Raw genomic sequence first — 16,700 nt, 5'->3', positions numbered from 1 at the left:
AATAACCGGCTTAGAAAATTTCTCAGGTGTATCGTTACTTTTTAGACACCCTGTATAAACGATTCAAAACTGATTAAAAAAATTATACACAATACAAACAACATTATTTTATTTAATAATCAATATTGAAAAAAATACTTGAATCAGCTTCAATAAGTAGTCAAAGGATTCATAGGTTAATAATAATCAAGAAATTATAATGAGTTAGTCAATAATATGATTGAGAGCTTCTAAGAATTAGGCTGCAACATGAGCACTGAAGCATTGCATTCTTTCTTGCTTGATTTTTTAAGAATTTAGATAATTAATGTTTTCAAAGATTTTCAAAGAATAAGGAGAGAGTTTTCATCAAAATATAAAAGTAATAATGGAGCAGCGTTATCAAGGACAATAGTTCACAGCCATGCTGATATACTCGTACTTCCATTGGTCTTTACAACGTGATGAGCTACAGACTAAATATAAGAAATTAGATTTAAAAGAAAATACGATTAATCTAATCGTGAATGGAAAAATTTCCGAATGATCTGGCATTAAATTATTAAGTCTTTGTTTGATCATATTTGGTTCTAGGGTCACATATTGATCTTGCTTTAGGTGATTAAATTAAAGATCTTTAGGAATGATTGTATGGGTAAAAAATCAGATATATGAGTAGTGAAATGGTTTAAAGATGGCTACCAATCTGTTGAAAGTGATTTGGACTCCGGATGTCTTTCAAGTACAACAGCATCGGAAAATATCGGTCTTGTGCAACTCGCCATTGAAAAAAATCGCCGGTTAACTGTGCGGAAGCTAGAATTTGATCTTGGAATTCTCAAAACCATTGTTTGAGAAATTTTAACCTATAAACTGAGAATGACTCGTGTGTGTACGAAATTCATTCCAATATTGCTCATAAAAGAACAGAAAAAGCTTAACTTAAAAATCGTTCAGGACAACTTGCAAATGATTTCTGATGATCCAAACGTACTCAAAAAGATTATTATTGGTGATGAATCATGGATTTACGGTTATGATGCCGAAACCAAATACCAGCCTTCACAGTGAAAGCATTTTGGATCGCCAAGACCGAAAAAAGCATATCAAAGTCTGAGCAATGTTAAGGCAATGTTGATCGTTTTCTTCTATTAGGAAGGTAATGGTACCACGAATATACTTCTAAAGATCAAACAATCAATAAAAAAGTTTATTATGAAGTTTTAAAGCAATTGCGTGACGCAATAAGAAGAAAAGGGCCTCAACTTTGGTCAAGTGGTGACTGGTTTTTTGACGCTATAATCTAGCGCATTCATCGAACCTTGTGCATTTGATAAAACACGAAATCGAACAACTTCGTCAGCCTCTGTACAATCTCGACATAGCTCTTTGTGACTTTTAGCTATCTTCAAAATTAAGAATGTCGCTCAAAGAATATTGGTATAACGACGTAGCGATGATTCAAGCAAATGAGACGAGTGCACTGATGGCTATTCCGAAAACTGACTTTGAGGACTGTTTTAGAAAGTAGAAAAGCTTCTGGAAATACGTTATTCAATCAAATGTGGACTACATTATGGAGGATGTCACTTGTATGTTGACGAAAATTAACACCAGCGTGGTATTAAGATATTTCGGATAATTTTTGGACAGACCTCGTATAACCGTAAGCTCAACCTGTCATGGCTTTAATGTTATTACATTTAAAGTTGTAAGGTTATACCGTACTTGGATTTTAAACAGGAGAGTCCTACTTGTCGTATGTTTGATACTATTGCGTTTGAAGTTATGGGGTTATAGCAATCTTTCTTCTTCTTTTATAATTATGTAATGATCTTTCGTCCATATAATATCTGTTTCATCAGAAGTAAGAATGAACAAACAAATGTCATGTTCTATCATTTATTTTCCTTCATACACAGATCATTGCAAAAACTGTAATTTTTCCAAGTGACGATATCTTCAGATAGCGACACTCAAATCAGAAGTGTAAATAGGCAAAGAAAAAGCTGAAAAGTGGTCTGTTTGAATGGTTTGATTGGATTTTTAAAATATTCGCGAAGTCACTGGTAAATAAAGCAAAAAGCTATGTTTTTTTTTATACTTTTCGGTTAGGATTATTCAAAAATCTGACGTGATGAAGTGATTCTGAGTCCAAATTCAGTTTCTGTACTGAAAGTGACATCGGAAATGACTATTAATATTCCCATAACAATGGTAACCTCATATTTTGCTGACCTGTGTTATGAGTAAAGTAAAAAAGAATAATACGATTACAATTAATAAATAAATCTAAGTATAGAATTAACATTTTAGTTATAAATTGCTATACATACAAAATTAATATCAAATTTGTCATGATTTTTACTATACATATACTATTATGTAGTTGTATTGTATAATTATATTTCTTTATAATTGTCAGTCAGTTATGTTTTGATTATAAACGCCCTAATTGACTATTTAATTTTATTATAATAAAAATCTGCTGTACGATATTCACTACAGTAATTTAAAATTACTGGACCTTATATTAAACACATTTAAGAATAAAAAAATAATATAAAAACATAAAAGATTAAAAAATAAAAGTAAATAAATAAAACTGGCTAGCAAGTTCAAGATTGTTACTAATGACCTTCTCTGTAACAATTTTTTTATTTTTACCTAATTTATTCATTTTATTTTGCATAGGATATACAAATAATTTTTTCCATTCGCGTTCTTTATAAATAAGATTTATACTTTTTCAAATCGTCTACAATATATAATCATATTAGGTGTCACAAAATAATAATATATTATCATAATATATAATATATAATAACGTATAAATGTATTCTTTTATTGTTTATGCGACGTTTTTTACTGTACATTATTGTTTTCTTATAATCATTTCTAAGACAGAAAAGAACTATCAAGAAATATGTAGAAACTGTAGTTATTGCACTAGGCACTTTGCTGTTTAACTTTTTATATTAGTACTATGTACCCAATTATTTATCTACATAAGGAAAAGAGTATAAAATAATGAACAAAAACGTTGACGGATAGCTTCCTTGGTAGTTCATGCAACAAAAATACTTTAATAAATATTGTTGTTGGGTTACATATTCTTTGTAAAGCCACGTTTCTTTTGTTTGTGACCAAATCAGTGCGATAATAAGTTGAATATAACATACAAGAAAATTTTGTACACCCTTTTTATAAATGCAATAAATCTATAAATTTTAATCAAATGATCTTGCAAATAAATGCTATACTCATATTATTATGGAAATCACGCATACCAGAGTAACGAATAAGCTATTTTGAAGTTGAAAAAATATTGGGTTCAGATATATAAAAAATATAAACGACGAACAACAAAAGAAGTTTTATCAATTTTTCATTCATTTAAGTATAACAATACATATAAAACAATTGTTTATTACATGAATCAAATTGAAATAAGTTATGAGAGGAAAATTAGATGGCTAACTATAAAAAGAAAAAAATTACAACCAAACAACACAAATTTTTCAAAATTGTCTAAAAACACGGCTTTCATAAGAGAAAAACGACGTATTGATACGTACAAGAAAACTTCATACATATAAATGTATTTTTCTAATATTATTTGTAGACTTGGGTAAACGAGAGAGTCATTTTATTTTTAAATTTTAATTGCAAATATCACTTAGAATAATACTTTGAACGATATTATTTTTAAATATTTCTCATATAGACACTATTAAACACGATAAATCTATAGCATATATGCTTTTTTAAACAAATTTTTAAAAAATTTCATTTTAATTTTATATAGTTTTGAGATGATTCATATAATTATAACTTTAGCGTGTAATTTTACCATTGATTATTTCTTTCAACTTATAACACTTTAAAACATATATTAATTCATAAAATCATATATTCATTCAATTTTTATTCATTTATTTTGAGGAATCTTACCCGTTATATACTTTTAGTTCATTAGTTTATTTACTAGTAATACGGCAATAATGAAATAGACTTTGACAGATTCCACACTATGGTAAAAAAATATTAATATTCAAGAATACATCAATACATCAATTAACTTCAAAAAAATTTAATGAGATAAAAATTAAACCTAATTAATGGCGTAAATCACAACTATAAATTTCATTGTATTTTCTAGCAATGCACCATTTTGGAGATAATTTTGTAGCTTACAGATCGATACTCGAATACATCACTGTAGTGCACATGACTTTTACGCGTGCTAACCATGCGCACTAACCTGATGAATAAGCTCAGTCAATTCTGTGAATTTGAAACAGTAATTATAACTGTTTGAATTTTGTAAAAGTATATTATTATTATTAAATATATTGTATTTTGTGTCTTTCCGCTCATTTTTATTCCATTGTGTTAGATCATGACTTTTTTTAGTTAAAACATCTTATTGAATTATTATATTATTATAAATAAAACCAAACTACAGTATAAGAGACTATGATTTGATACAATAATGTAATTGGTGAAATCACTGAATATTATACGTATAGTTCTTTGAAAAAATGAATATTTTTGCAAGATAAAATATATAGATAACTTTTATGCAAAGACCAAACATATATATACTCGATTTACATTTTGTAGTCATTACATTAATTTCATTGTACTCTATGATTTTTCATTAATTATGTATCTCTATTCTATAACTTCAACCAAATTATAAAACAATAGTATACAAGATTCTTATTAAATTTTCACAGAATTCTACATATAAGTAATTCTATATATATAACAACTTCTACATATAAAAATAATTACTTACAAAATTAAAAAAATAATATTAATTTTTAAGTTATTTAAAAGTTTTGAACGTTTATTATCCATGAGCAAATTTAACCTTAAAAAGTAATCTTTATTAAAATGTATGTAGAAATCGAAGTGGGGGAGGGGACTCCAATAATAAACAACTTCTATATATTACCTATCTTCTTTTAAATTATATCATCATTAGTTTTAAAATTCAAAGTTATTTAACGTAGTATAAACAATAGGATAAATATTTATGAAATGAATATACACATACACACACACACACACGAGACAACGTATTATGATCATAGACACTGATATATTTTTTTAGAAATTTATATATTATTGCATAACGTAGATGATGTGCTTACGTAAATAACTATTTGCATCAATTTATATAATTGTATAACTATTTAAAATATAGTAAATAGGGACAATTTGTCTCGTCTTCTCTCTAATGGTTTACCTGAAAAAAAACATAGTTGGAACTTGAAAAAATTAATATTGATAAATTTTATAGCCTAGATTACGACTAATCAATTGTCAAGTATTCTATCTAGCAGTTAGACTGTGAAAAAATAAAAAACTCAATGACAGTTTGAGTTGTCACCGGTGTTTACGTTCAAGTTTAAAACAAAATATTAACACAAGCCATAACTTATTAAGTGTTACTTCAAATTTTAAAAATTGATTTATAATAGTTTAATAATTGATTATTTGTTATAGATGAAGACTAAATAAAAAATAAACTACTGATACGAAGGATACGTATGTCTGACTCAATATAAATATAATAGATGATACTACTTATTTTTAAATAAATTTTGCATGATACATTATTCAGCGTAGTTTAGGAAAGGTTGCGATAAGAAAATGTTTATTATAATTACAAAATATAGGAAATAGTGTAACAAAATTACGAAATGAACATAATCTTGCATAAGTTACAGTTAATTTAAACTTCTTCTATGATAAATATTATATCATTAAAGCTTTACATAATAATGAATAAGTTTGTATTACCAATTTTTTTCGATGTAAGCATGAACACTAGAGATAACTCAAAATCATCGTTGGTTTTATGAGGAAACCGCTGGCTTTAACGCTTTAAAATTAATTGATTGTAATCTAAGCTATAATATTTATTAATATTAATTTTTTTAATAACAACTGTAATTCGTTTAGATAAATCATTGCAGAGAGCCGTAACAAAACTTTTTTCTTTATAAGATATATTTTAGTTTTAGCTATAAAATTGTATGGAGGCCTCAAAAGAATTCTCGCAATATTATACAATAAAAGATTTCGTGAATCAAATTATATACGAGTACATCCTATTCATTTTCAAGTAAATTATTTATAACAGTAATAACCCACAAACTAATCCATTAAAACTATAATAATTACTAGATATCACCTAGATATAGATGATGTGCCAATGAAATGGCTATTAACCCATTAACGTCCAAAATGTCAAAATTTCTTGCACGTTTTCAAAGTGATTTTTTCCTATGTAATTGGCGTTGAAAAAATTCTTGAACCACATATTCTGATGTAAAATTGCATGCTCTTTCAGAATCCGTTGCCAGAATCATGATAAAACTCACAGAAAAAGAAATATGGTCGATTGAAACATAAAAAATACCTAAATTTTCGAAAAAAAAAATTTTTAGGATTTTTTTTCGAAGTGTTACGGTGAAGATATCACCTTGCGACCGTGATCAAAGGTGATCATGGGATTTGAAGTTTAACAGGGAATTTTTTTGTTTACCTTGAAACATCGCTTCTTTACAAAATAGCGGAAAAAACGAATTTTTTGTTTTCAATCTTCATCAATTTTTTTCTCAAAATCTATGGACTTTAGAAAAAATTTCATAAGAACAAAAATGCCTTAGAATCGCTTGAGGAATATTGTCAAATTTTTTCAGAATTTTTTGAGACATTTTTGAAAATCCCATTTCCCAAGTTTCCCGGAAAATCAAAAATTGTCTCAAAAAATTCTGAAAAAATTTGAGAATGTTCCTCGAGCGATTCTAAGGCATTTTTGATTTTATGAATTTTTTTCTAAAAAATTCCCTGTTAAAATTCAAATCCCATGATCACCTGTGATCATGGTCGCAAGGTGATATCTTCACCGTAACACTTCGAAAAAAAATCCTAAAAATGTTTTTTTTCGAAAATTTAGGTGTTTTTTATGTTTCAATCGAGCATATCTCTTTTCCTGTGAGTTTTATCATGATTCTGGCAACGGATTCTGAAAGAGCATGCAATTTTACATCAGAATATGTGGTTCAAGAATTTTTTCAACGTCAATTACACAGGAAAAAATCACTTTGAAAACGTGCAAGAAATTTTGACATTTTGGACGTTAATGGGTTAAAGAAGGGTTTCTTAAATCATAAGTTAAGTATTTTGTAGTAAACATTACAGTATATGCTTTATCATTAGTTAAGCTATCCCTTTTAATTCTATTCATTATTTAATAAATAAAAATAGCAATAGAAATAATAATAAATAAATAATAATAGTCACTGTTACGTGACGTCTTATTATGTTACAATTATACACTATCGAATAATATTTTGCTCTCGGGATTTCCGTTCGGACATAGCATAGCTAGCAGTATTCGTGTGCGCGACTCGGTGGGAATGAGCAGCAGAGGTTGATTCACGCTGCGTCAGCATGCTGCAGTCGGCGTGCTTAGCTAGGTAAGACGAGCCGCTACGAGAAGCGTAAACGTCTAAATCATATGCGCGAGAGAGAGACGATATGCTAGGGACAAAGGCTATATAATAAACCAGCGAAAGCAGAGCGATAGAGAATTAGTCAGTTAGAAGCGAGCGCTCAATTAAGAAGGCCGCATATTTTTCCTACTGAAATTAAAACCATAATAGAAGTTTGAGTTTTTAATTGTTTGAGTCATAATTAAATATTAGAAGTGTCGAGTACGATTGCTTTAATAATTTTGCGTAAACAAAATATCACAGGAATTATCATTTTCTTGCGTGTTGCTGCGCTATTGGATAAAGAAGATGTTAGACAACTAAAATCATAGGAACTAGCATTGTCTCACGTGTTACTACAGCATTGTATAAAAAAACATATTGGACCAGTTGATCTGATCAGATTCAAAGAAAAAGTGATTGGCCATTTCACGAAGCGAATAATATTCTGGACCAATTTATATTTACAATTATAATACAAAGTGAGTAATACTTTTTATGTAACCAAAAAAAATACTAGACATCGCGACGCGAAAATTACTTATACTAATTTATTTATGTTATGAAAGAGACTAGAATAAATATTATAATTGTAAACATCCATAAGTGTATCCATATGCTTCCCCACTACATTAAAGAGAATCGCTATTACATTTTTGCTTTTAATAAATAAGCGAAGAACGTTATAAACGTTCAATTATTTATTTTACAAAAACGATATCGAGTATCGAATTATAATTAACACAGATTTCATTATTGACGCGCGAACGGGCCGGGGTGCCCGAAAGCCTGACTACCGCCCGAGTCTAAGGCCGCTCGGCTGTTAAAAGAGCCTTCATACGGGACAAACTCGACTCGCGCGAGTTGTCACCTACCAATTGGCGGCAGAGCGTGGTTTTCAGGCTTGGTCTTTTCGCTTTTCCCTCGCGTTGATAACATTTTCGATAGTTTATCGAATAACCATATAAATTTATTTATATATGTATATTGGCTAGCACGAGTATTAATGTAATAAGTATTAATACACTATACTATTAGTATATATGTATTATTGATTAGTGTTTAATATATAGTATTACATAGTGTTAATATATTGACGCGTATTAATTAATATTAATACATATTAATTAATCCGCTGTCTTTTTCATCATTATTAATATTAATTTTTTTTTCTCATATCTCGAAACGCGATACGGGTGAATAGGACGTTCGTTTTTGAGCAAGCTAAAGCCACGCCGGAGACGCGGAAAAACTATTTTTTCACACGATCGGGCGCTCAAGAATTCATCGGAGTTTCGTTTTTGGTCGCTAAGCGTAATCAGAGTCTTCGCGTCTGAAACCGGGTGCGTCTCTTTTTCCGTTCCCACATTTCATGATTAGTTGACGGAATAGCATTGGCAACGTGATCATTTGCTTACAAATATTTGAAAGTCAAAACGCGGCTTAGGAAAATTCCCTTGATTTATGAACGATCGTTTAAAATTTTGACGTGCGCGTTTACGAAATATTTTATTTCTTTTTTTTTATTCTGTTGTAATAGGGGACTGATACTTGGCATTATCCCGTACCATTCAGTTATTAAAATTTCCCTCAATTATTTTTATTTTTACTTTTACTGCTGAAAGTATTTATTAATTTAAGAATAATATATTTATTAGGAATAATATTTTATTAATATAATTTATTTATTGATTAACGGAACAATATAAATTAATTATTAAAATAGAAACTTATAAATATATATATAATAAATTGTTACTGATTGATGATAATAATTGATATTTTATTGGTAATTATTATTCGAATAAATTATTAATTGTTAATTATAATTAATTAATAATTATAATTGGTATTTTGTTGATAATGATTATTTGAATAAATTATAATCATTGTATTATCGGCTTTATTCAATTATTATTAAAAAAAAAAAAAATAAAAAAAAAAATAAAAAAATAAAAAAAAGATAAGAAAAAAATATAGGACCTAGGACCATAACGAAATGGAGTCGGCTACTCTACAGTTATTGACTAGTATGTCGGCGAGTTTTACCCTACAGAATATAATACAAGGGATTACGGAGTTCGATGGAAAAAATGTGCCGCTCAAAGACTTCATCCAAGATATCCGCAATGGAAGAGCGTTGATGACAGATCCACAGGAACAGAATTTTGTCCGCTTACTAATTGCTAAACTACGAGGACCCGCACGTGACTGCATTTATGGAAATCCATTAAGGCAGTAGATGACTTAATCAGGATCTTAAAGGAACGATTCGCACCTTGCAAAGACTTCGCTTACTACGACTCCAAAATCCATATCCTGCGTATGAAGCAAGGGGACACTGTTGGGGACTTTCATGATAGGATAAACATCCTTTTGAACTGTGCACAGAACGCGCTGAAAGAAGAGCTCGGAGAAGAGTACACTGAGGCGATGATGACTCTAATGCGCAACTCAACTATTAAGACTTTCATAGATGGATTGCCAAAAGAAATTGGAGACTTAGTGGACATTAAACAGCCTAAAACCTTGGAGGATGCTTATAAAGAAACATTGCGTATAGAAACAAGAAATAAGTCAAGGGCGAGGCATGGGGAGTGGAACCCCCTAATAAATGGACGAATTAATTACGCAGCCTCAATGTTAACTTCGTTCAAGATCAACAAAACGACCAAGAGGAACAATTAGAGGATGAGTGGGATGAATTACCCGCAGAAATCCAACAATTATTTGTACAGAGAAATCAAGGACAGCAATCGTAAATGAATAATCAAGGACAGCAACCATATACGAATAATCAACGACAGTAACAGAGTCGATCTCAAGGGCAGAAACCGAAACAAAATAGGAATTGGAAGCCTCGTTACGAAAATTCTCAGGACAGTGGACCACACGCAGGACGGCTATATAACCCAGATACAGACTCTTGTCATCATCCGTCTGGAAAACGCTATGGAACAATAGCTTACGACCAGCAGCAAAGAGGCGAGCTTAGACCTAATCCAAAGTACCAGCAACATAATTATGCTAGTAATTTAAACTCAGATGGGGCTCGCCCAGCAGCGAATGGAACGGGCCCCTGTCAGACGTGCCGCCAGAATCAAGAGAAAGTTCAACCGAATGCGAAGACGATGTTGACCGAAATTCAGGAAGTATCGACGTCCGAAAAACCGGGAGTACCCCCAGCAAAAGTAATGACAATACTAAAGAATCCACAATCGTTAACGAACCAGTCATCGCAGTTGCCTCAAATTGGGGACTTGGCACAGAAAATAATCAGATCCATGCGCCAACAAGAGTAAGGTTTCGTATACCAGAGACCAGTAAAAAGTGGACCATGTTCATGGTTGATAATGGATCGGCCGTGAACTTAATTAAGTTTAGTGCATTAAATTGGACTACGAGGTTTGATCCGAGGGAGGTCACTACCTTGAGCGGTATTACGGCACACACCGTTCCGACCATAGGTACGGCGATATTAACGATTAATGGAAAATCCGCAAAATTCCACATAGTATGGAATAATTTTCCTATTGAAGAGGACGGGATGTTAGGCAGAGATTACTTGATCGATACCAATGCAGTGATTTCGTATTATCAGAACAGCCTAATGGTAAATTGCAACGTAATGAACCCGATATCGTTTTTACCGAATGATGTTCCCATTGACCGATTACAAGATGACCTGATACAAGCTATGAGTATTAGAGCTCGTGAAGATAAGGTATCGGATATTGAAACTACAGCGGACCTAGACAGAGGAATAGAACGACTGGGTTGTAATGAAAACGTGAATAATAAGATTACAAATGGCAAAGAGGGACTGCCGGTTGGCACGGTACGGTATACATTAGCACCAAGGACTCGCCAAGTTATACAGATTAATTTATTGAAGAGCACACTCGCGGAAGGGTATTTACCTAGAATAAATGTGGCGGATGATAAAGTGTTTCTTGGGGAAGGCATAGTCATTAACGATCATGAGACCTGTAAGATTATGGCCATCAATACCCACGAGAGAGAAGTAACCATAGAAGTGGACCCAAAGGAAATTATTCCATTTGAATATTACAAGTCGGAATTCTCTAGTGACACGAATTCAGATCAGGAAGGTAGCCTTGAGGGATCGCGGACTATGGACCAACCCGAGAAACGGCGTAATCAATTATTGCAATTGATTAGAACGGGACACCTTAACTCGCACGAGCTCAAGAGTATTAAACGGCTGTTGAAAAAATATCCGAATGTGTTTTTACTCCCTGGAGAACCTTTACCATGTACTAACTTGATAGAACATGAAATACACTTAGAAAACAGAGTACCAGTTAATACCAAACAGTATAGGAATCCTCCTGTGCACCGAGAATTTATATCGGAACAAATCAAAAAACGCTTAAGGGAAGGAATAATCGAAGAATCTAACTCACCTTATAACTCGCCGCTCTGGATTGTTCCGAAAAGCCCGGCAAGTGATGACACACCAAGGTGGAGGATGGTCATCGACTTTAGAGAATTAAATAAAAAGACTATTGGTGATGCCTACCCTTTACCCAATATTGCTGATATTCTAGATCAGTTGGGAGGTTCGATGTATTTCTCGACGTTTGACTTAATCAGTGGATTTCAACAAATTCCCTTAAGAGTTGAGGACAGGGAGAAGACGGAATTTTCAACTTTTGATGGACATTTTCATTATATCAGAATGCCGGAAGGACTAATGAACGCGCCAGCGACGTTTCAACGAATGATGAATGCGTTGCTGCGAGGACTACTGAATGTAGAAATGTTAGTGTATTTGGATGACGTGATAGTTTACGCTAAGAATTTACACGAACATGAAGTTATGGTAGAGAAGTTGTTTGAGAGACTTACCGACGTAGGTTTAGTCTTACAACCGGACAAGGTAAATTTCCTACGTCAAGAAGTAAAATTCTTGGGACACATTGTTAGTGCGCAAGGAGTTCAGCCTGACCCTAAATTGATTGAAGCCGTAAAGAAATTTCCAACGCCCAATGGAGTGAAAAGTATCAGATCTTTTCTTGGACTCTCTGGATATTACCGTCGATTTATCCAGGACTACTCGAAGATAGCCAAGCCTCTCAGTGACTTAACAAGAAAAAATCAAGCATATAACTGGGGACCGCCACAGGAAGAGGCTTTTGAAAGGCTGAAGCGGATGTTTTGTGAGGCCCCTATCCTAGCTTTTCCTGATTTTAAGAAGACTTTTACCTTAAGGGTGTTGTCTAGTCGGGCACTTTGAAAAAATCGATTTTTTTTACATTTTTCGAATGTATATGTATATAAGAATATTGTGTTAAATTTTTATAAAGATCGGAGCAGTATAAGTGTATTTTTTTTGGGTTTGAAAATCGGGCCGAGCTCTGTGAATTACATCGCTGATCACGATTCCACGCGTGTTCAAGAAGCAAATCGCCACAGCTTGAATACTTCCAAAGAGTCTAGAACAGCGAGAAAAAAGGCTAGATTGGAAGAAAATCAAGATTTCGATCAATCAGAAGGTACTTCATACGGTGCAGGCATTGCAGATTAAATTTTGGTAAGATATTTTTTATATTTTTTGTTTAAAAAAACTTTAAAAACACGTTTTTCTCAAATGTTTTTTCGGACCTGCAACACGATTTCTCCGGAACCAGTGGACCGATCCTTTTGAAATTTAGACCACATATTTTATACATAATTATCCACAAAATGGACCACTTACAAGTTATAATTTTGATTTTTACTATTTTTTTTTTCCAAAAAATGCCAAAAAAAAGCCCTTTTTTTCAACTTTTCACATTTTATTAAGTAAAATCCACAAAATTAGCCCAAACTTAATAATTATGGTCCATTCTGTAGCTATTATCATACCAAATCTAAAACACTTTGATTTTTTTGTTTCAGATAAGCCGTTGCTGAGAAATCATGTTGCGACTAAGCTGTCTTGAAATTACCGCTCAATATTCAACTACGTATTTCGTACAATAAACTTGAAAAAAATGAATAAAAAAAAATTTTTTTTTGGAATTTAAGATCTAATTTATTATACCTATGTATTTTTATATCCATATCTTTCATAATCTACTCAAAAAAAAATTCCAAAAAATAGCAATTTTTTTACCCCGCCGACTAGGCAACACCCTTAACCACAGATGCTTCGGATTATGCGATAGGAGCGGGTTTATCACAAGAAGTGGATGGTCATGAAAGGCCTGTAGCATATCTTTCTAGGTTGTTAAATAAAGCAGAAAGAAACTATACTACCACGGAAAAGGAGTGTGTTGCAGTTTTATACGCGATGAATCAGTTTAGATCCTATCTCTTATGCAAGAAATTTACCCTGATTGCTGATCACGAACCTCTAAACTTTATGCATAATCGCAAGGACCCAGGACAAAGGCTTATGAGATGGATATTTAAGTTTACAGATTACCAATATACATTCAAGTATAAACCTGGAAAATTAAACTGCAATGCAGACGCACTTTCAAGGAATCCGATTAACTTACAGGAGTATTTGGACGAGAAGGCTCGGAAAGAGAAAGAGCTGAATGAAAATATTCCGAAGATTCAGGTAATGATGCTAAAACGTAAGACCGGAGGAAAAGAAATTGACGAACAAGAGACAGGAGAGCCACGGGAATCGATTGGTAAACGTAAGAGGGCTCATACGATTTCGAATGAGCCAAGGACAAGAGGAAGACCTGTTGGGGCCAAGACGAATAAGGAGAAACCAAATTTAGATCATAGTACCGTTGCTGAAAGAACCCGAAGCAAGAAGCCCGTGAAAACCACAGAAAAAACTCTCCGATTACCGAGTAAGCCCAGACCCGGCACTTCTAAACTCAAATTGGGAGTTGAAAAAGGGACTAAATTAGACAAGGATAAACCCTTACCCAAGAGGCTAAAGACGTTACGAAAAACGACATCGGATGCGGCAATAGATGATCCCGGATTGAAAACCGGTGAATCGGACAAGGAAACCTCGCCTAAAGTTACAAAGCGGGAAGGAGTAACGTCGACTGATGAATCTGCCATCGAAGTTGCCGTGAAGGAGATCGATAGCAGTGAGTTCGTTAAAGATTCATCTTTTGGACAATACCTGCCGAGTGGACGACACAAACGGGTCCAGGATATTTTAGATCGACTGGAGAAGGAAAACATTAGTGCCAGTGTTTCAGGCTCCGACAGCGAAATCGGAATGAAACAAACAAGCACCTTTCAGGGACCCTTGTTATCCTCAACTAGGATGGAGGATAAAGGTCCGAAAAATGTCCAAGACAGTACGGATGACAGACCCCCGATAGAAGATCCGCGGCATAGTGGGCTGAGAAGAGAAACCGAAATGGAAGGAGACGACTCAAGCGATGAAGGTCAGAGTGATAAATCAGAATCCACTGAACGAATAGAGCTAGAAGTTAGTGGACCTCAAACCAGCGGGAACTCTGGAGAAGACGACGAATTATCAGAAAATGAAAGTTCTACTAAGAGATGTGAAGAACGGGCACCGGCACAGAGGACTAGTTTGTCGGCAAACGAAGTGTGGGAATCGGCAGAAAAATTCGAAGCCAGTTTGCAAAGACATAAAAGTTTAGATAATGAATCGTACTATTGGGACGATATGGGCCTTGCGCGAGACAACCGAACCATAGAAATGCCTTCTCATTTCTCAGATGGAGACGAGCCCCCCCCCCGCCCCCCAAGAACTACAAGATACATTATGGAGGCTTGACCCATATGATGAAATAAATGATTCTGATGAGGTAATGGCGAATAGGATAACGAAGCTAGTGGAAGATTCGCAAAAATTAATGGAAACTTATCTAGGAAATAACAGTGGCTCGGACACAGATCGCTCGGATGAAGATGAAAATCGACGTCTCTCGGATAGGACTAAGGAAGAAAGTCCCGAGAGAATTGAGAAAGCTGAAGAAACCTTAAGGCAGCCACGATATCGAGAGATATCAGTAACCCCGACTATTGAGACAGGAATTCCGGGAGCCAGAAGTACTCCTATGGTTAAAGGACCTCGACTCATGGAAAGATTCGGAGGGCTTGAGGGTATACCCGAAGAGTCAAGCCCTAGAAACAAGAGCCCTGTGGAGTTACATTTCTCGAAAACACCCGTAGATGATGAATTATTCTTCCCGTTGCCGCCGACAGGACCAATTAACCAATATCGAAGACCGGAAGACTATAAGAACCCGAGTTCAAGCAGTGAAACCGGGAGCGGAAATTCTTCAATAGGACCTGCAAAATATATCTTACAAAATAATGTAAGCACAAGCCAACAATGTCTAACCTATCGACGAGATAACATTGTACATTTTATGTCACGAGACTGTAATAAACAAACTGCTATCTCGAAATTATTAAGTGAAATTGGAGCCATAGACCTACGCAATATGAAATCTTTGAAACCTAAAGTCGGACAAATATTAACGACCAAATATAAAACCCATAATATTTTCTCTGTAGTTATAAAAGACAGATATAATAACTCCATTACTATAGAGGCTATGAAAGTTGGACTTACAAATTTGAAGAAGGTACTGATTAAAAGAAATATAGTAAGTTTCCGGATTGCTAGACGAGGAGACTATACTGATGACCTTGGACCTGGATTACTAACAGAAATATTAATAAGAATTTTTGAAAAGAGTCCTATAAAAGTAATTGTTTGCTATGGGAACATGGTTCTCCCACCGGCAAACCAGCGGATGGAAATAATTAAAACACTACATGACAGCCTAGTGGATGGCCATAAAGGCATTAACCAGACATACCAAAAAATTCGAGCAAGATATTATTGGCCAGGACTACGAAAGGACATATTAAATTATGTATGGAAATGTCCAAATTGTCTTGAGAAGAAAATTGATCGCCACAAGACTACGGAACCGATGTTGATTACGGACACACCAATCGAGGCATTCGACAAGGTATCAATAGACACCGTAGGAAAACTACGAACCACTCCTGGTGGAAACTTTCACCTGCTGACCATGCAATGCAATCTGACCAAATACTTAATTGTAGTGCCGATAAAAGACCTTAGAACAACCACTATCGCTGATGCGTTAGCCAGACACTTAATATGCCAATTCGGTGCCCCTAGAGCAATATTGTCGGATCGCGGGACAAGCTTTCTTTCAGAAATTGTAGAATCATTATTACACTTATTCAAAATCTATCATTTAACAACTT

At 33.5% G+C, this 16,700-nt stretch overlaps 1 protein-coding gene across 5 annotated transcripts in view; it reads right to left on the bottom strand.

The window, feature by feature from the left end:
* Nucleotides 1-16,700, bottom strand: part of LOC131671062 (endophilin-A) — a 1,254,901-nt gene that overhangs the window by 1,128,696 nt on the left and 109,505 nt on the right. For 2 of the 5 annotated variants that reach the window (XM_058947193.1, XM_058947229.1), the window contains exon 1: nucleotides 3,934-4,195. The exons of 1 other annotated variant lie outside the window; for it this stretch is intronic. The gene's annotated coding sequence lies outside the window, so the exon portion shown is untranslated. Of the gene's footprint in view, nucleotides 1-3,557; nucleotides 3,825-3,933; nucleotides 4,196-16,700 lie in introns of those variants that run through there. 2 more of the 5 variants (XM_058947202.1, XM_058947212.1) reach the window with 2 other exon arrangements.

Source organism: Phymastichus coffea, unplaced genomic scaffold (assembly GCF_024137745.1).
Source record: "Phymastichus coffea isolate CEN01 unplaced genomic scaffold, Cenicafe_Pcof_1.1 PCOF00009, whole genome shotgun sequence".
NCBI classification, from domain to species: Eukaryota; Metazoa; Arthropoda; class Insecta; order Hymenoptera; family Eulophidae; genus Phymastichus; species Phymastichus coffea.
This window is presented reverse-complemented; position numbering and strand designations above follow the sequence as displayed.